Raw genomic sequence first — 20,103 nt, forward strand, 5'->3', positions numbered from 1 at the left:
CAGGGCTTGTAAATGCTAGGGAAAAAACACTCTACCAAATGAGCTACATCCTCCACGCTTCTTCAATTTAGTTTCTTGTCCAAAGATAACAAGCCTTCAGAAACTCCTCTTCAACGGGTCTGGAATTATCTTTCCTTACGTTGCACTAGGCTAGGAGAGGCCTAGCTTCCTCGTGTTGCCCTGGGCCAAACAGTGGCAACAATGATCGTGTCTCATCTCCCAGCTCTCCTACCTGGCCCTTGCACCTCATCAAACCACACCTTCCATCTTTCTTCCCCCCGAATCCTGCAGTTGGCCTTTTTTTGTGCCAAGATCCTCTAGGTTGGTCTGACTTGAGTATTCGAATGCCGAGGCCTGCAAAGGGCCCAGCAGTCCCCAGAGAAAAGGGTTGCAGGCAGAAGGACAAGCCAGAGCATCACAAGAAGGGACTTAGGACCGGGAGGCGGGCATCAGTGGACCGGGTGAAACGGGAGCTAGAGAGAGCGCGCAGCAGGAGCTTCTGGGTTAAAAGATCAGAGATAAGGGCGCAGCAGAAACCAACAGCTTGGCTGGAGTCAGGCCAAGATGCCCAGCAGGCGAGCGGGGAGGAGGGCGCGGTGACTGGCAGCTTCAGAGGTGGAGGCGGGGTGCGGCAGCCCTGGATGGCGGTAGGGGTAGAGTTGAGGGCAGTGCGTCAGAGTTGGGAGCTGCGGTGGCTGGGGGAGGGGTTTGGAAGTGCAGCTCAGGGACTGGGTGAGGAGCCAGACTTCGAAGCCCAGCGTTTTGGGGCGGGGCTAGGCAGCGCGGCTCGGGGGTTTTGGGGGTGCTGGGAGAGGTAGGGGGACTGGAGGAGAGGCCGGGCTGCTCGTGTCAGAGACCGAGGACCGAGCCAATCTTCCGTGGGCAGGGCCAGAAAGCGGGGTCGAGATGTGCCGGTCAGAGTACGGGGGCGGAGCCTGGTGGCGTGTGGGCGAGGCCAGGGTGCAGGCTGAGCAGCTTGTGGGTGGGAGTCCTGGAACCAGCGGCCAGATGGGCCCAGCACACACGAAGCCCTACCCCTCGCCCCGCCCAGGCCCCGCCTCGTGGCCCCCTCGGCCCCATTTCCTCTGCTGAGGCTGAGGCCCTACCCTACCCTCTTTGCCTGGTGCCGGGAGCGCGTTTTTGCGTCTCCGGGTCCGCCGCTTCTCGCCCCTTCTGGGCCTTCCGTGCACCCAGCCTCCTGCAGTCCAGGTAAGCGGGCGCCCCTCTTCTGGGATACGCCCCCAAATCCACCCTCGAAAGCCCAGCCCCGCCTCTGGGGCCAAGGCCAGCTGGGCACGACCCCCTAGACGCGGCCACTGGATTCCCCCATCACCCCTCCTGCAAGGTGCTTCTCGGGTGTTTCCCATCTGTTCCTGGCCGGTGCCACTCCGCTGTAGAGCTCTACTCCCATGAGGGCGCAGGTGCGGGTAGAACACTACTAGAAAACACGCGGGAGGTGATTGGGCCCTTCATGGCCCGGTGACGCGGGGAATCCGTTTGTGTGAACGGGCACTGCGCCACGGGAGTGTCTGTCACCCGAGAATTCGTGCGGAGCGCCTTCTGGGTGCCACCGACGTGCCAGGACTGGAGACACAGCAGCGCCCTGCGTTGGCGCCCTCAATAGAATCCCGTCATTCTCTCTGGTGCTGGAGGTCTAGGCCATACATCAGACAACTGGAGGAAGGGGGTTGGAGTTGTCGTGAGGGAAACCAGGGTGTCTCAGGGAAAGTGCCAACCTGCTGTTGAGAGCTTTGTCAGCCTAGCCAACAAGATCATCAGGAAGGGCTCAGGTGTTTGCAGACCGGAAAAGAGGCCAACATGTCCGTGTTGAAACTACAGACGGAGGAAAAGAGTTGGGAGAGGCTGACCAGGGCTTGGAAGACAGTAAGGAGTCCAGAATTCCGCTCTCAGGGCTCTGGGTACCAAGGAACAACCATCTGATTGTGTCTTAAGAGAAAGATCCTGCAGCTGGTGTGTGAAAAGACATCTGGGAGGAGGCTGCTGGCTTGGCTGTGCTGGAAGGTGTAAGAAGTGATGTTAGATATTAGATTTATTTTTTTCAGAAGAATTGTGTTTCCTGTCTGCTTAGAAGTGGGAGGTGAGGGAAAGTGTGTGATTTCTGAGCTGGGCTTCTGAATTATAGAAGAGGTCTTATTTCTATATTTTCCAGGCTAGGATTGAATCTAGGGCCTCATTCATGTTCTGCAAGCATTACCACTGAGCTACCTACCCAGTCGCCTACTTTCTCCCTCTCTCCCTCCGTCCCTTTCTCCTTACTTTTCTTTGTGAGTGAGTGATGTATATGTGTGTATGTCTGTGATGTATGTGTGATGTATGTATGTATGTGTGTGATATATGTGTATGTGTGTGATGTGTGTGTATATGTGTGTACCTGTGGGATACTCCATGTATATGTGTGTGTGTGTAGGCCAGACATTAACTTCCACTTCCAGTGTCTTCCTCTATCACTCTTCTACCTTATTTTCTGAGACAGGATCTCACCGAAGCTGGAAGTCACTGTTTCTACTAGAGAGCTGGCCAGAGAGCCTTCACCCCCATCTACCTATTTTTGCCCCTCCCCCTACTGGAGTTACATGTGCAGACTGCCACGCCTAGCTTTTATATGGGTGCTGGGGATTGAAACTCAGGTCCTCATGCTTGCACAGCAAGCACTTTAGACTCACTGAGCCATCTCCCCAAGCCCTTATACTTTGTGTTGAGCAATATTAAGTTGCTCATGTTGGCCTTGAACTCATTCTGTAACCCAGGCAATCCTCCTGTCTCAGGCTCTGGAGTAGCTAGGATGACAGGTATGAGCCACCAGACTTGGCTCTAGAGGGGCCTTTTATTGCTGAATTAACCAGGTTTAAGAGAGGAGCCTGGAGGGAAGAGGAGGCTTTTATGATCCAGCCTGGCTTGCAAAACCTATGAGATTCCTGAGACATGGAGAAAGGACTTTCTAAGGCTGCAAGTCTGAGCCCAGGCCAGATCCTAGGCATCTGAGCACAGAAGCTAGGGTGGCCCCATCGCTGGGGTGACCTTGACATGTTGAATGGGGTGCATCCTATGGGAATCCCAGGCTATGCTGTTGCTTTGAAATTGAAGCCCCCTGGTATTTGCAGCTGGTCCTACAGCTGCTTCTAGTAAATAAAGGGTGGGTGGAGTTATGGGAGCATCTCTCCACTTGGGACCTCCCCTGCTGGCCAGGCAGGCTGCAGGGAAAACTGGGGATCCTCTTTGCCTACTTTACTGGCTTACCCATTCTCAGTGGGGGTGGGGGAGTCTTTAGGGATTGAGGAGAGAAGAGGCAATGGATATATAAGCTGGGATATTCCATTTGTCCATCTGGAAAATGGGTCAGTAGTACTTGTCCTTAAGACTCTTAGTGAGTCCACAGGTAGGAAAGTGCCTGACCAAACTCAGTGCTGTTCACACATTCCTGAGGGCCTGGGGTCCTCCATGCCTTGCTCTGAGATAAGCAAAACACTGTCCATCACCAAACGCAAGGCCATCGGCCAGTAGAGAAAAACATTTAGTTGGCCCAGTGCCTGGAAGGGAGTGAACATTTGGCATAAGAGCCTCTGGACTGACTAAAGATGGCAACAGGAGTGGGCGAAGGTCCCCTCCTCCCACCCCTGAGATGACACAGAAAATCAGACTCTGGGGGGAATTCTGCTCCCATGTGACCTGGGTGCCCTAAGTTGCCTCATTTCTGCTGTCTGGGCCTGTACTTATTTCCAACCTCATCCTTCTGGTTTGAACTCCTCAGCCCTCAGGCTAGTGGCTTTACCTCCCTACACTTCCTTTTCCCCAGTTGTAAAATGGGAATAATAGCATACATCACTTTATATAGGTAAAGAAGCTAGCACAATGTCCAGTTAGTAATGAGGCTGTTAAAATATCAAAGGAATATTGCAGAGTTCATGCCTTTTGGGGAGGGAACCAAGTGGAGTCACCTGGCTTGGCCCTGGGAGAGTCAGAAATGGCATTCTGAACTAGGTAACAGTGGCCAGGTTAATTGATACAATGGGTAGGTGTTCACTGGGTAGAGGAAGAGCATTCCAAACAGAAGGATCAGCATGTGTAAAGGCTCTGAGCATACTGCTGAGTGCTTGGAGGAATATTCTGTAGTAGCATGAAAGAACTTTGAGGTCCTTGGGGGCTTAAATTTGTTGGCCTTGCAGAAGACCTGAGTTTAGTTCCAAACACTAATATCAGGTGGCTCACAACCACCTGTAACTCCAGCTCCAAGGCATCTGATGCCCTCTCTTGGTCTTTATGGGCACTGCACCTAAATGCACATACATACATATACAGGAACACCTAATTATTTTATTTTTATTTTTATTTTTTTGGTCTTTTTGAGACAGCGTCTCCCTGTAGCCCCAGCTGGCCTGGAACTCACTATATAGACCAGGCTGGTCTCAAACTCACAAAGATCTACCTGCCTCTGCCTCCCGAGTGCTGGGATTCACCACTATACCTGGCCTACAAACATCTAATTAAAAACTATTTTATTTATTATTTTTATTTTATGTGTATAAGTGTACTGCCTACATATATGTAAATACACCCCTGTTGTGCAGTGCCCATGGAGATCAGAAGAGGGAATTGGATCCCCTGGAACTGGAGTTAGAACTGTTAGCTGCCATGTGAGTGCTGGGAACTGGACCTGGGTCGTCTGCAAGAGCAGCCAGTGTTCTTAACTGCTGAGCCATCTTTCCAGCTCCACAAACATAATTATATATAAAAAAAGAACCTTGAGGTCCAGAGGAGAGCAGGAAGGGGCTGAGGCTATTATGAGCCTTGGGAACAAACCAAGGGAGATGTGGGGTGGTGGTAAAAGTAGGAGCCAGAAGACAAGAGTGAAGGTGACTGTTCTGGTTTAGGTGATGGGACTGAACCAAATGGAAGTGTGGATGGATGAGGGTCAAACAGATCTTGGATGGACTGGAAGAGCCAGGAGTGGGGCTGGTGGCAGGGCAGCCACTGATGGGTATGGAGGGAGCAGAGGAATCAGGGTTAGATAGAAGTCAGTAATCTATTTCTGGCATCTGTAGCTTGTGATGGTGATAATCAGCTACCTGGTAGAGGAGTGGTGTGGAGCAGGCTTCTGGAGGAACAAGAGGAGAGCTTGCTGGGAGACAGGGCAGGGAGCAGGTGGTAAGCTAGGAACCAAGAATAATAGAAGGAAGGCTGAGCAGGCCAGCTAGATGGCTCAGTGGGAACCTGAAGACCTGTGTTCAGTCCTAGGACCCAGATGGTAAAAGGAGAGAAGTGACTCCTGAGAGTTGTCCTCTGACCTTGACATGTGTGCTGTATCAGGCATGCACTTGAATCTACATATACACACGCAGATGTGAAAGTGGTGTGTGTGTGTGTGTGTGTGTGTGTGTGTGTGTGTGTACTGGAGAGATGGCTCAATGGTTAAGACCATTGTTGCTCTTGTAGAGGACCTGGGTTTGGTTCCCAGCACCCACATGGTAGTTAGCAACCATCTGTAACTCCAGTTCCAAAGTATCTGATGCCGTCTTCTGGCCTGTGTAGGTATTACACACATGTAGTGCATTTACATATGTACAGGCAAAACATTGATGCAGATAAAATAAAAATAAATAAACTGAAAAATGGAAAAAAGTGTGTGTTGGGGGAGGCTGGGTCATATCTGGAGACCTGGCTCATGGTGGAGCTCTTACCTAGTAATGTGTGAAGCCCTCAGTTCCATCTCCAGCACTACAAGATGCATACATTACTTAGAATACAAATAGATAGGAAATTCTTTGCTTGGATAAATCACTGATATGAGTCTTCCTCCTGTATGCACCTGTGTTCCCTTCCTAATCCTTCTAAAGAAATTTTAGTGTTTGTGTGTGTGTGTGTGTGTGTGTTTATGTATCACATGGTGTGCATGTGAGGCTCAGAGGACAGCTTGTTAGGAGTCCATTCTCTCCTTCTACCATGTAGGTCTTGGGAATTGAACTCAGGTTATCAGGTTTTGCAGCAAGCACCTTTACCCACTGAGCCATCTTGGTGGCCCCTTCAGCACTTTCATGGGGGCTTTTCTTTGTCCCTCTTGAATAGGGCCTCTCAGACTCAGCCTGGCTCTGGTCAGAAGAGGGTACAGGAAGCCTTTCTCCTTCCTCAGTCTAGACGATATATCTTTGTTGATGAAGTCATATACACAGTAGTGTCTGGAGTTCAGCTCTGATTCGAGTTCCATGACTATCTAAAAAGGGAGTGTTTTCTGTCAGCCATACCCTGGAGTTCTCATTTGCTCAGTTCCTGGCATCATCTCTCTTCCATTCCTCCTTGTGTGTTAGTTGTATCAAGTGCCTGCATTGGGAGGCACTGGGAAACTGGCAGGTTGAGGGCAGGGAAGGGACAGGGACAAGTCTGAGGCCTGGAGGATGAGAAGGAGGCAGTCATCTGGAGGAAGAACACTTTAGGCTGAGGGATCAGCTGATGCAAAGGTCCTGAGGCCACAACAAACTTGGTGTATACTGGAGGCACAGGCTGGAGGCTGTTGTGGCTGGAACAGAGTGAGGGAGGGGGAGAGTACAAAGAGGAGCAGATGAAGAGACTGGAGGTCCTCAAGGATCCCAAGCAGACCCTTGCAAGGTCCTTGCCCAAGTGGGGGAGAGGTTCCTGGACCCCTTTGCTTTGACAAGTTGTCCCATATGTGTGTTGATTATCCCATGTTTAAGTCCTTGAACCCTCAAAGAAGGGAGATAGGACTATGCCTTTTTCCACTAGGGTAAGCCATCTTCCCTCTGCACATGGTGGAGCTCAGTTGACCAGGGGACTTCCTGGAAGGGCCCAGACTCCTTCCACCCAAAAGCAGGGAAAAGGAATTAGCCAGGGAAAGGGTGTTGACCAGTGGCATGGGGCAACTAGGCAGGCAGGAAGGACACAGAGCTGGATGGATGCCAGGTAACAGGAGCCCGAAAGATGCAAAGATGTTGAGTATGGAGGAAAAACCATAAAAACCAAACAGGTGTGTTCTGAGGATAAAGCAGCTACCTGCCAGTGGCCATTCCCTTCCCAGGAGGTGGAGAAAACACTTTTCCCTACTCTAAGCACCTCACATGGACAAGAGTTGGTGATCTGAACTCCATTAACCTCCTGCTCCCAGTACTGCCCAGGGTATGTGTCGGCCCCCAGCCCCCCTTCACTGAGCAGAGTTTAAAAAAAGATTTATTTGGATTGGGAGTGGTGGCGCACGCCTTTAATCCCTGCACTTGGGAGGCAGAGGCAGGCGGATCTCTGTGAGTTCGAGGCCAGCCTGGTGTACATAGCGAGTTCCAGGTCAGCTGGGGCTACAGGGAGACTGTCTCAAAAAGACCAAAACAAAACAAAAAAACCCCAAGATTTATTCATGTGTATGAGTGTTTTGCCTCAATGCCCACCAATGTGTGCAGTTCCTGTGGAGGCCAGAAGAGGGTGTCAGATCACTTGGAAGTAGAGTTGCCGATGGTTGTTAGTCATCATGTGGGTGCTGGGAACTGAACCCAGTCCTCAGCAAGAACAGCTGGCAGTGCTCTTAACTGCTGAGCCATTTTCCCCAGCCCCTTCATGGGGCAGATTTTGGACCTCAGTTGCTGGGACTGTGATCAGAAGCTCTCCTGAGCCAGGGCACTGTTCTTGGGAGTTGTCTCTCTGTTCCTGTCCAAATTGGTGACCCTGGTTCTGCTAGATCTTCCTGGTGGCTGCAGTGGGCCCACTTCTGGGGTTGGACAGAGAACCTGGGCTTTTGAGAGAAGGCAGCGAATATAGGCAGTGATGGAAGCAAGAGGAACAGGCCTGTGGATCTTACTTCTTCAGCGAGATATTGGTGAGGGCAGTTCTACATTACCAGCTGTTGCTTCCCTGACCTCCTGTCTAGTCTTCCCTCTGTTGAAGCCATGGCACCTTTCCCTCTGTGCCTTGAACCTACCACATGACCATGCCTCACGGCCTTTACACTGGCTGTTGGCTTTGCCTAGAATGCTCTGTTTCCCACTTTGCCTCTTACACTTAAAACATTACCTTTTCGCCAGGTGCAGTGGCTCATGACTTTAATCCTAGGTAGATTTCTGTGAGATGGAGACCAGCCTGGTCTGCATAGAGAGCTCCAGACCAGCTGGAGCTAGAGGGAGACCCTGTCTCAGAAAACAGGACATTATCTTTTCAAATGAAGTTTTCCTGACCTTCCTCCCTCCCTTCCTCCCTCCCTCCTTTGTGTGTGTATGTGCATGTACATGTGTCATGTGCATGCATGTGGAGGTCAGAGAACAACCTCAGGTATCCTTCCTCAGAAGTCTTTGAGATAGGATTTGTCACTGGGACCTGGGGCTTGCTGATGAGGCCAGTAAACTCCAGGGATTCTGCTGTCTCTGTCTCCCAATCCTAGGATTACAGGTATGTGCCACTGTACCTGACTTTAAAAACATTTTTTTGATTATTTTTTCTGTGTAAGTGTTTTGCCTGCATGTATGTAGTACACCTGTATTGTGCAATGCCTGTGGAGGCCAGAAGAACACATCAGATGCCCTGGAACTAGCATTATAGATGGTTATGAGCCACCTTATGGGTGCTGGGAACTGGACCCTAGTCATCTGCAAGAGCCAGTGCTTTTAACCACTGAGCCATCTCTCCAACCCTGTGGCTTCTTTTTTTAAAATGTGGATTCAGGTCCTCATGCTTGCCTGGCAAACACTTTACTGATTCATCTCCTCTGTGTGTCTCTTGTTCCTCGTGGGTTGTTGGCCACAGATCCACGAGAACAAAGGGAGCAGAGATGAATAACGGGGTCAGGATGACCATGAGTATGACAGAAAGAACTTCCAGGAGTTAGCTTCAGTGAGACAGCTTCTTTATTCAGGGAGTTTGGAGGGAAGATACAGGGTGAGGATGGCAGCCAAAGCTTTACTGTTAGGTGTTCATAGTATGCTTTATTAGTATGTGACAGGAGGACCCTATCATGTAGAAAGGGGAGATGGGATTGAGTGGCTGTAGTGCAATGCCTAATTATCATAAAGGAAAACCAGGGGCAGCATTTGCAGGGAACTATGTCAAAGGTCATGTTCCAAATAAGGTTAGACATCCACGCTTGGAGACACTTTCCAAATAAGGTCAGGCAGAGAGTAGAAAGCCCCTGCTGAGAAAGGGAGTCCTCCATTCAGAGCCAACATGGTGGACTGCGACCTTCACGGCAGGGTCCCCCAACATCTCCTCCTGTTTTGTTTTATAATCGAAAGGTGTCATCACAAGTTTTAAGAGCCAGTTCATCTATATCGGGAGAATCCAAGGTCTGACAATGGACCATGACCTGATTGGTAGTAATTTTAGCAATGGTGGTAATTTGTCGTCGAAGAAATTGTATAAAACAGGGAGCAAGCATCAAAATAACCACAGCATAATAAGGGGACTAACAAAGGGTAAGAGCCAAGAAAACAAGGGGTTATTAAACCAACTTAATTGTTCGGTGGGTTGAAATCCTGAAAACAGGTCATTACGAAGTTTTTTAAGAGTATTAAGAGTCTCAACAACATTTGACTCATTTACAAAAAAGAAGGATTCTTCTCCCAATACTACACATGGTGTTGTGTCATGGTGCCCCCCCCCCCCTTCAGCAGTTATTAGGTCTAGTGCTTTTCTGTTTTGGAGCACGACTCTGGCAAGAGAGTTCATCAGTCATTGGAGAGACTCAAGGCTGTTAGTCGTGGATGCCATTGCCTGGTTGAGCTTGTCTTGAAAGTCTCCTGCCAGGTGATGGATTTGTACAGTGGCAGCAGTTGCAGCGCCTCTGGCACCCAGGGAGACGGCGAGTCCAAGTCCCACTAGCAGGGGATGAAGATTTCTCTCCGCGAGAAGGTGTGAAGGAGTAGGGTGGCCTCTTCTTCCTCGAATAGGTACACCTGGGACTTAATCATTCATACAAAAGGCAGACAAAGAGGAGTTAATACAGGGCTGGGTGTTTCCTTTGCACCAAAGAAAAAGAGGCGGGGTGACACATGCTGTCCTGGAGAGAGTAATGTTAGTGAGGCATTTGTAATGAGTAGGCTTATTTCTACTGGAAATGCAAATTGGATAGTTGGACAGCTGGTCAAATAAGGGAATATCCGACAGGTCAGAGTTGGCGAAGTTTTTTGTTGTCTTGGGGTAAAGAAGGGTGGTATTAACTGGTACTCCTGTCAGCAAGGGTCTACTGCCAGGTGCTCAAAGAAAACAGAGGCATTGGGGTGGGTGGTGAAGGGAAGTCAGCAATGTATTGAATATATTGGCTCCAAGACGTTGTTGATCTTATCTGCTCCTCTGTTTTTCCTGTAGAATAATGTTGTGATGAATTAGCGTGGGCTTAGCTGCAGGTACAAGCTGGCAAGAGATATGAAAATCAGTGGTAGGGTAGCTAGAGAATGTGCCTAGGTAGAACTTGCCTGTCACCCCAACACACCAGTGATTGTGCCAAGGATCTGCAGCATATATTATGGAATAGTCGTGGTATCCATAGAGATACTTATTGTCTTTCAGGTAGATGGGTCTGTCTTGTTCTGTTATGCTCTGATATCCTCCAGTCAATCCCTGTTCCAACCTGCAGGGATTGAAATAGTGGCACTTCCTTGAGGCATGATGGATTTGTTTGTTGGAAAGGAAAGCAATAATATTCGTCTGTTTTGTATTCACTAGCGTTTGGGTATATTATGATTTCTATGGGCTTTTGACATCCCACTAGTGGACAATCTTTGGTTCTGATTATTTGATTTCTCCTTTGATATGTTTCCCTGACATAAAATCTCCAGAGCATAGTATTGGGGGGGGCGGCTGGCTGAAGTGTTGGTGCTAAGTAGGGTAAAAACAGCCATGAAAATGACAGAAAAGGAAGCTGGGGGGGGCAGCTGCGGTGGGCGCTATTCACCAGATCATGGATATCTTTCCATGTGATCCGGTTGCATGGTCTCGGGTGTCGTCTCCTTTTTGTTGTCTCCGACAGGGTCATGCAAGCCATCTTTTTTGTGGGTGGGGAGGTTGAGCTTTGGTTGATCCTGTGGAAAAACACAAATCCTCTCCCTGTGGTTAGCAGTGGATCTGGTCCTTTCCAGATTCCATCGAGGGGGGGGGCTCTCCATTTAACCATGATAGGTGGTATGGGGTGTGTCTGGGTCCATTGTCGGGCAACGGGGGGGGGGAGCGGGGGGGTGCATCAGAGCCTTAATATACATTGAGTACATTAAGGGTAAACAAGGCTAATGCTAATTGAATGTTGGGAGAATACATTGTTTGGGCCTGTCTTTGTAGTTGGTCTTTTAAGGTTTTATGTGACCATTCCACAATAGCTTGTCCTTATGGGTTATATCAGATGCCAGTGTGATGGGTGATCCTCCAGGCCTCACAAAATTTTTTAAACAGAGAGCTGCTAAATGCTGGGCCATTGTCTTTCTTTAGTTGTGAGGGGAGGCCCATGATAGCAAAAGATGAAAGCATGTGATTTATTACATTTTTTGAACTTTCACCAGTTTGGGCAGTAGCCCAAAGGAAATGGGAGTATGTGTCTACAGTTACAAATACGTATTTGTGTCTGCCGAATTGGGGAGCATGGGTTACATCAGTTTGCCAGAGGGCATTAGATTTTAGCCCCTGAGGGTTGGTGCCCATCTGTTGTATAGCAGGGGCATGTATCATTGATGTACAGGAAGAACAGGTTTTAACAGTGTGTTGAAGTTGTTTGAGGGGAATGTGGGGGAATCTGAGATGGAACCCTCGTAAATTAACGTGGGTGGCATGGTGGAGGTGCTGGGCATCCTTTACGCTGGCAGGGAATGTTCCAACCGTTAGCTACCTCATCTGCTATGGCATTTCCTTCAGTAAGAGGACTTGGGAGGGGGAAGTGGGACCTGATATGTTGGACAAATAATGGAGCCATCTGTTTTTGTAGTAGTGTAGAAATTTTAATTAGCAGGGGTGAGAAGAGGTTGTCATCTATTTTGATAAAGGAGCAACCTAGCCATGGGAGTAAATTAAATGCATAAATGCTGTCAGAGTAAAGGTTGAAGGGCTCATCAGTTTTATCAAGGGCTATATAGATGGTAAAGAGCTCTTTACATTGTGGGGATTTATCAGACAGAGGCTGAAAATATATCATAGGGGTGTCATTAGGGGAGTCGTATAGGACCAATGCCGCCCCTTTTTCCCCCCATCTGTAGAGGCTGTTGTAGTATTTTTTATGGGTTTGTGGCAGAAAAGCTGAAGTGGGAGCCAGTGAAGCACCGGAATAGCTGACATCCATTTATCTTTGGGGTAGTGATTATCAATCTGTCCCTGGAAGCCTATTAAGGTAATTGAAAAGGAGGGATAATTTTTTAGGAGCCATTGTACATCCGATAATGGGAAGGGGATAATGAGGGTATCAGGCTCTTTTCCTATAATCTGTAGGGTTCCATCTCTTCCTTAACGAATCATGGATGCAAGTGTGTCTACTTCTGTAAGAAAGCGAGGAGCACCCCTATAGGCATGTGAAGCCATTCTAGTACTCCCTGTGGCTGATGAATTGCTCCCACCATGGTGGGGGAGGAGTTAAAAATTAAGAGCTGAGCCGGCACCTCAGGGTCATGTCTGGCCTGCGTTGCCTTTTGGAAGTGACTATTAATGATTTGGAGAGTCTTTTTTGGCATCTGGGTTCAGATACCATCTGGAGGATGGATTTCTGTCACCCTTTAGGAGGTCAAAGAATGGCTATAATTGGCTTGTGGGGATGGGAAGTCAGGGCCTTAGCCAATTAATATTGCCTAAAAAGCTCTGAATAGAATTAAGGGTAAGGGGATGGGGGAGTATCCAGGATAGGTTTAAGGGGCCTAACAGTAGTAGGTGTTATTTCAGTCCCCAGGAAGGTAATGGGGGGAACTAATTGTATCTTATTTGTGGCTATCATAAAACCTCTTGTCTTTAGGGTGTTTATCATAGAATCTATCAGGTCCTCCAGAGAGGAATCCTTGTCCTGCCAGACCAAGAAGTCATCCATGTAATGGTAAACATGTAGGCCTTTTCTCAGAAGGGGTACCAGTGCATTTGCAATGGCCTCCTGGCAGCTTGTAGGGTTATTTACCATGCCCTGTGGCAGAACTTGCTATTCATATTGATCAGCTGGCCCAGAATTGTTAATCTTTGGAACTGAGAAGGCAAAATGTTGGTAATCATTATTATGTAAACGGATGGAGAAGAAGCAGTCTTTTATGTCTGGGAATAATAGGGGAGTATTAATGGGAATGGCAGAGATCATGGCCAGGCCTCTTTGGGGTGATCCCCATATTTTCAATTTTCATGGTTTTGTTTATGGCTCTGAGGTCTTGTAGCAGTTGCCATGCCCCTGTCTTTTTCTTTATGACAAAGGCTGGGGTGTTCCATGGGCTCCTAGAGGGTCTAATATGACCCAGCTGTAATTGTTCCTTTACAAGTTGTTGTAAAATGAGTAATTTCTCCCTGGGTAATGGCCACTGTTCCATCCAGACTGGTTCTTTGGTGATTCAGTCAAGGCAGGGAGTCTGGTAATCAACAGTGGCCATTAGGATTGGGGGTTGTTTTCTTGTTGTTCTAGGAACCTCATATAATCATCTATTTGAAGGCACTCTCCTTCGGCTCCACTGGCAAGAACTACATTGAGGTCTTCCAGGATATCTCGTCCTATGAGATTTGTGGCTATATCTGCAATCAGGGGTCTTATTGTACCGACCTCTCCATCAGGATCCTCCCATTTATAGAAGTCTTTGGTGATGAATGCTTGGGAGGGGCCTCCTACTCCATCAGCTGAGGTCCCAGTATTAACTCCCAGTGTGGGGGAACCTCAGAGCATCTTAAGATGGTTTTATCAGCCCTGGTGTTGAGGAGGCATTTGGAAGGTTTATTGTTTATTTTTATGGTTAATTTTGGATGGGTGTTTTCTGTAATGCTGGTTACCCACAATGTTTGTGGCTTCCCTCTTGTTAGCAGGGCTGAGGGTTGCCCTGGGAGGAGTTTAAAGGTGGCAAAGGTTTGCCATCTTTTTCATATTCAGATTTATAATCTTTTTTCCAATGAAAAAGGATTGTAGCGAGGACAGAGGGATTTAGGGGGTTGAAGGGCAGTTAAATCATATTTTGGGCAATTTTCTTTCCATTGTCCAGTCTCCCCACATTTAAAATACCCTGAGTTGGATTGGGTTGCAGCTACAAAGGCCTGGGTAAGAGAGGAGGCCTGGTATGAGGCTGTCCCAATGTCATGGGTGGCCACGATCCATTTGTCGTAATGTTCATTTTTTAATGTCCCTGGTATGCTCGTCTGTGTTCAGAGGTCATCCCTTCCCAGATGAGGTTGTTTAGAAGCATTGCTTTGGCTGTGGGGTCTGTTATTTTTCTGTCTAAACTGGCCTGTAATCTTACTATAAAATCTGGGAGGGTTTCAGTTGGTTTTTGTTTTAGAAAGGTCAGTGAAGAGGTCTCTCCAGGCCCTGTGGACAAGGGGGTTAGGCGGTCCCAGGCCTGGAGTGCACATAAGTGGACCTTTTCAAAACAGCCGGCAGGGATCACAACTTGTTGGATTCCTGTGGGAAAATTGCCCTGACCAAACAGTTGGTCATAATTCCAATTTATGAATCTAGCTGGTGGATCTTGCCCTTGTTGTGATCCTAGTTGTTGATTATGTATGTCATTCTTTCTAGCCTGCATTTGGCATTCATGTCTAAAGAAAGCCTCACATTGTACAAATAATGGACTGGGAGAGTGGATTGACAGATATCTCTCCAGTCCTGGGGGCTTAGGAGGTTACTATTGAAAGTTTGTAATATAGATTTGGTCCATGGAGTATGGATCCCATCCTCATGGACAGCTTGGTGCAGTTCTTTTAAGTCTGCTGCTGGGAGGGGATACCAAGGCAGTGGACGTTGCATTGTTACTTGTAGGTTAACAGGGAAGGTCCCTATGGGTGGGATTTTTGGGTCCCGAGGCCATTGTGGTTGAGGATATTGGGGGCACTAGTTCCCATTATCCCTGAGATTACAGAGCTGTTCAATGGCTGTGGGGGATGGCGCCATAGATGGTGGTGCTGAGGTTGAAGGGGGAGGAGGATTTAGCTGGGAATTTTTGTTTTTTGAAACCTGGGTCTTAACATTTGGGTCTTTGTTTTTCTCGCCCATGAGGATTCGTAGGGGGGAAGAGGGGAGTAAAGGGAGGAGGGTTTTTTTTTGTCGATGGGTAGTTTTTGTCTGACTAGGTCAATTGTCTTTTCTAGGGCGGCTAAATCTGCTACTGGGCAATCTTCAGGGTCTTCTTCATTTGAGCCCTCCCCCTTATTTTCCTGTGCTTGTTTTTTGTCTAGTGGGTCATCCTCAGGCTTGGGTGGGTTTCCTAAACATTGTTGGATGGCAGCTATGATGGGAAGGAAGGAAAGGGGCAAATGGTGCCCTTCCTGGATTTCTTTTTTATGAGCCAGGTAGGCAACATTGGTCCAGACATCCGGGTCAGAGATATCTGCCGACAGGACCCAGGGTGCGAATTGAAGCACCTCATCCCAAAATTCCAAGCCTTCCTTTTATGAAATCTTAAGTCCTCTTAAGTAGGGCTCTAAGGGAGTGAATTTGGAGGTCCCTGTGGTGTGATGTTGAATTTCCCATTATAGGAAAGAAAGGAAGTGTTGTCAGTGGCATTCAGTGTTTCCAAGGCAGCTTGCCAACCGGGGGATTGAAACATTCCAATGAACACAAGCCTGCCCACAGATCTAAGAGACTTTTAACAGGTTGCTGTGTTACCAGATTTTTTAATGAGAGATGTAAAGGAATAGGACCGAGGTTCTATTTTGTTGGTTTTCAGAACTGAGGCCATGTTTAAGAGGGATGACGGAGCAGTCATATTGCGCTGCTAGAGGTGAAATTCTTGGACCAGTGCAAGACGGACCAGAGCAAAAGCATTTGCCAAGAATGTTTTCATTAATCAAGAATGAAAGTCGGAGGTTCGAAGATGATCAGATACTGTCGTAGTTCTGACTGTAAATGATGTAGTGACATTATTGACCCACACTCCCTGACGTCTGTCTCTTGATTGTAGCCTTCAGACTTCACTTCACACTCCCCTCCCTGTTTCATTCTTCCATCCACAAGGCTAGTGTTCTAGTTTGCTTTCTGTTGCGGTGATAAAATACTGACCAAAACCAACCTGAGGAGGACAGGGTTTCACTTACAGGATGCAGACCATTATTGAGAAAAGCCCGGACAGGAGCTGAAGCAGGAGCCTGGAGGCAGGAAGTGAAGCAGGTACCATGGAGGACACTGCTTACTGGCTTGCTTTCCCTGGCTTTCTCAGCTACCGTTCTCTCTCTCTCTCTTCCTTCTTCCTTCCTTTCTCCTCCCTCCCTCCCTCCCTGGACAGGGTTTCACTTACAGGATGCAGACCATTATTGAGAAAAGCCCGGACAGGAGCTGAAGCAGGAGCCTGGAGGCAGGAAGTGAAGCAGGTACCATGGAGGACACTGCTTACTGGCTTGCTTTCCCTGGCTTTCTCAGCTACCGTTCTCTCTCTCTCTCTTCCTTCTTCCTTCCTTTCTCCTCCCTCCCTCCCTCCCTCCTCCCTTCCAGGCTGGTCTTGATTTCACAGAAATCCATCTGCCGCTGCTTCCCAAGTGCTAGGATTAAAAGCGTGTATCACCATACCTGGCTCGACTGCTTTTTTTTTTTTTTTTTTGGTCTTTTTGAGACAGGGTCTTCCTGCAGCCCCAGCTGGCCTAGAACTCACTCTGTAGACCAGGCTGGCCTCAAACTCAGAGATCCTCCCACCTCTGCCTCCCGAATGCTGGGATTAAATGCATGTGCTACCATGCCTGATGTTTTTTTTTTTTGTTTTTGTTTTTGACTGCTGCCTTTTATATACAGGTCAGGCCAACCTGCCCATGGCACTGCCCATGGTGGGCTTGGCCCTCCTGTATAAAGAATTAAGAAAATACTCCACTGACATGACCACAGACCAATTTGATGGAGGAAATTCAGTTGAAGTTCCCTCTTCCCAGGTGACTCTAGTTTTTGTCAAGTTGACAAAGAGTAACCAGCACAAATAGTCACTGCCTGGTACAAAGAAACTATGTAGCCCTCCTGCTTGACCCTTGCTCAAAAACAGATTAGACCAGGAGTCCTCCAGCTATGCTGTTCAGGAGCACTTTCACTGCCCTCCTGAGAGCCTTTATTGGAAGCTTAGTGTTTGAAGTTCACATGCAGTTTACATATGATGAGTGCTCAAGCAGTGCAAAACACAGAATTTTCCCATCACAACAGTGAGAAGGCAGCACAGTGCACACAACGCCGTGGCGACTGACCCAGTAACAGACCTCCTTTGATGTATGCAGAAACATAGAAGGGGGGTACCCACCTGCCCTGGCATCCCAGGGACAGCTGTCTAATTGGCCTGCTTCCCAGCATCCTGGGAGCAGACTGCCTCTTCCTCAAGCTTCTGCATCAACAAAGTCCAAAGAAGTCTCTTAACTCTTAGTGAGCCAAGTGACACGAGCCCGTTAACTATTAGCGAACAGAGGGCTGTTGTCCTTAAAGGACAAGGTGGGGGGTACACTACGAAATGGTACAAAATATGGTTGCAACATATTTACTATGTGTCTCCCCACTCCCTTTCTTTTATTAGTGTTTTTAAAAATTTTATGTATATAAGTATTTTGCCTGCATGAATGCAAGTCACCACGTATGTGCAGTGCCCATGGAGGTCAGAAGAGTGTCAGATTCCCTGGAACTGGAGTTATGGATGGTTGTAAGCCACCATGTGACTACTGAGAACCAAACTCACATCCTCTACAAGAGCAGCCAATGCTCTTAACCACTGAGTTATCTCTCCAGCCCCTCCCCCTTTCTAGAACATCAGTTCCTAGGGTGGTGGTACTGTCTGCTCAGATTCCTCTTGAGACCCCAGTGTTAGCCCAGCACCTGGCACATACTAGGTGCCAAATAAATGTTTATGAAATGATGACAGGCATCCAGGTGTTTCTGGCTACAGCCTGAGAAGAGATCATTAAGCTGGGTGCTGAGGTGAGGCTGGAGAGGGTTGATAGTTTGGAAGACAGGTAAGCTCCCATTCTCAGCTATTTCCTCCTTATGATCTTGGGAGATTCTGTGCCTCAGTTTCCCCAGCTGTAAGGAGTACTCAGTCCTCAATGTGCATCTTAGTCATGGCTTCCAGGAGACACAGGTGGAGGCTAGGAGGCATTGGTGACATGTCTTGTTTAGTGGGAAATCCCCGGAATTCAGATACCAAGGCTGAGGATTTAGGACTTTTCTCTTTTCTTAGAGTTTTACAGAAGCAGGCTGGGAATGAAGGGGCTTTGCTTTATTTTGGATGACTTTGCCTCTCTGAAAAGGTGACATTTGATCTGAGGCTGGAGTTGGAGTTGGAGCCTGCAGTGGAAGCTGTATTTCAGGGTTGTTGAAGGAACAGAACTGATAGAATGAATATATATTATAGAGAAGATTTTTTATTACACAAAACAGGCAGGGTAGTCCAGCAGTGACTGCTTGCATGCTACACACACTAGGCATTCAGTGTTCATAGGATCGAGCACACAGTAGACAGACAATGCTCACAGGGGCCAGGCACACAGTAGGTATTCAGTGCTCAGAGAAGCCATGTATACTGTATGTTCTCAGTGTTCACAGAAGCTAGGAACACAGGTGCTCAGTGCTCAGAGGGCTGGGCACATAGTAGGCACTCAGTGTTCACAGGGACCATGTGAACAGTAGGTACTTGATGTTCACAGAGGCTGTGTACATAATAGGCACTCAGTATTCACAGGGGCCAGGCACATAGTAGGCACTCAGTGCTCACAGGCCTATATTAGTTCTCTGGAAGAACAGACCATAGAGAATGAATGTGTATTAACAGGGATTCTATCAGATTGACCTACACAATATGATGTGTCTACTCCAATGGCTGTCCACCTGCTGCAAAGGCTGAGACCCTGATGACTGCTCAGTCCTTGGAGCTGGATGTCTCACCAGTCTGGCACTGAAGGTCTGGAGAATTCCTGGAGAGCTGCAGGCCTTCAGTCCACAGTGGAAGGCTGAGAAGGTGGGCCCAGTGTCAGCTTAGGGTGACGGCAGCAGCGACAGGATAGATGTGATCTATCAGTGAAGGTGAGCAGGCAAAAGTAGCCCTGCTTTTCCCTCAGATTTCCTCATATCTAGGCTGCTGTCAGGAGGTGCTGCTCACTCTGGGGGAGGGTCTTCCTCCTTTAGGTAATCTTACCAGGACACACCCCCACAGACTCGCCCAGGGGTATGTTTATCCCATATCCAGTTAAGTTGACAGCCAGGATCAACCATCACAGACACTGATAGGAATTAGACACATTTACTGCCCTCTTGGATGCCCTCATCCTATGGGAGGAGATAGGTCCCCAGGCAGTCTGTTGCAAAGTGGATTGTGTGAGATAGTTTCAGCACTTTGAATCAATCCTGGGAATCTGTGGACCCAGGCTAAGAACCACAGAGTTAAGATCAGTGTGTGTGTGTGGGTGGGGGTGGGGGTGTGTGTGTGCAGAGAGATTGCTCAGTGGTTAAGAGCACTGGCTGCTCTTGCTCTGCAGAGTATCTGGGTTTGAGTCCTAGCACCCACATGGCAGCTAACAACTGTCTTCTCACTCCAGTTCCTCCTCGGTCATTGCACGACATGATACACTGACATACATGCAGGCAACATAAAAAATAATAAAATATTAAAGAAAAGATCAGTGGGGTTTGAGTGGGGTGGTAGGAAGGGCCAGGTAACCATCGAGACCCATGGGAAGCCCTCAGGCTCTTGAGTCAAAGATAGGACAGGCATAAGCTATGAGCCACTACTGGGCTGCTGCAGGAGGGATGGAGAAGAACCAGGCAGGGCCTCTTCTGCTTTGCTGTCTTTAACCTAACTGCCTAGCCAATTCCTACCTCGTATTCTTATCATGCTGTCCTCTGAAGGGGTTACCCAAATTGCCAATAGGGAATAGGGACATAGACTGCTCTGGCTTCTTCCATGCTGAACAGGGATGCAAGGTGAGGCAATTGGAGTACCCCTTCAGTGGGTCTATCTAAAAGACTCCCAAATTGCATAACTCTTGTCTCTAAGGGGTAAGGGG

General features: G+C 48.2%; 1 protein-coding gene across 1 annotated transcript in view; it reads left to right on the plus strand.

Annotated features, from left to right (window-relative positions):
- The first annotated feature begins 887 nt into the window (after positions 1–887).
- Positions 888–20,103, plus strand: part of Cers4 (ceramide synthase 4) — a 69,413-nt gene continuing 50,197 nt past the window's right edge. The window contains exon 1 of the mRNA XM_008824147.3: positions 888–1,209. The gene's annotated coding sequence lies outside the window, so the exon portion shown is untranslated. The remainder of the gene's footprint in view (positions 1,210–20,103) is intronic.

The sequence above is a fragment of the Nannospalax galili genome, unplaced genomic scaffold (genome assembly GCF_000622305.1).
Source record: "Nannospalax galili isolate Female #2095 unplaced genomic scaffold, S.galili_v1.0 scaffold1009, whole genome shotgun sequence".
Lineage (NCBI taxonomy): Eukaryota > Metazoa > Chordata > Mammalia > Rodentia > Spalacidae > Nannospalax > Nannospalax galili.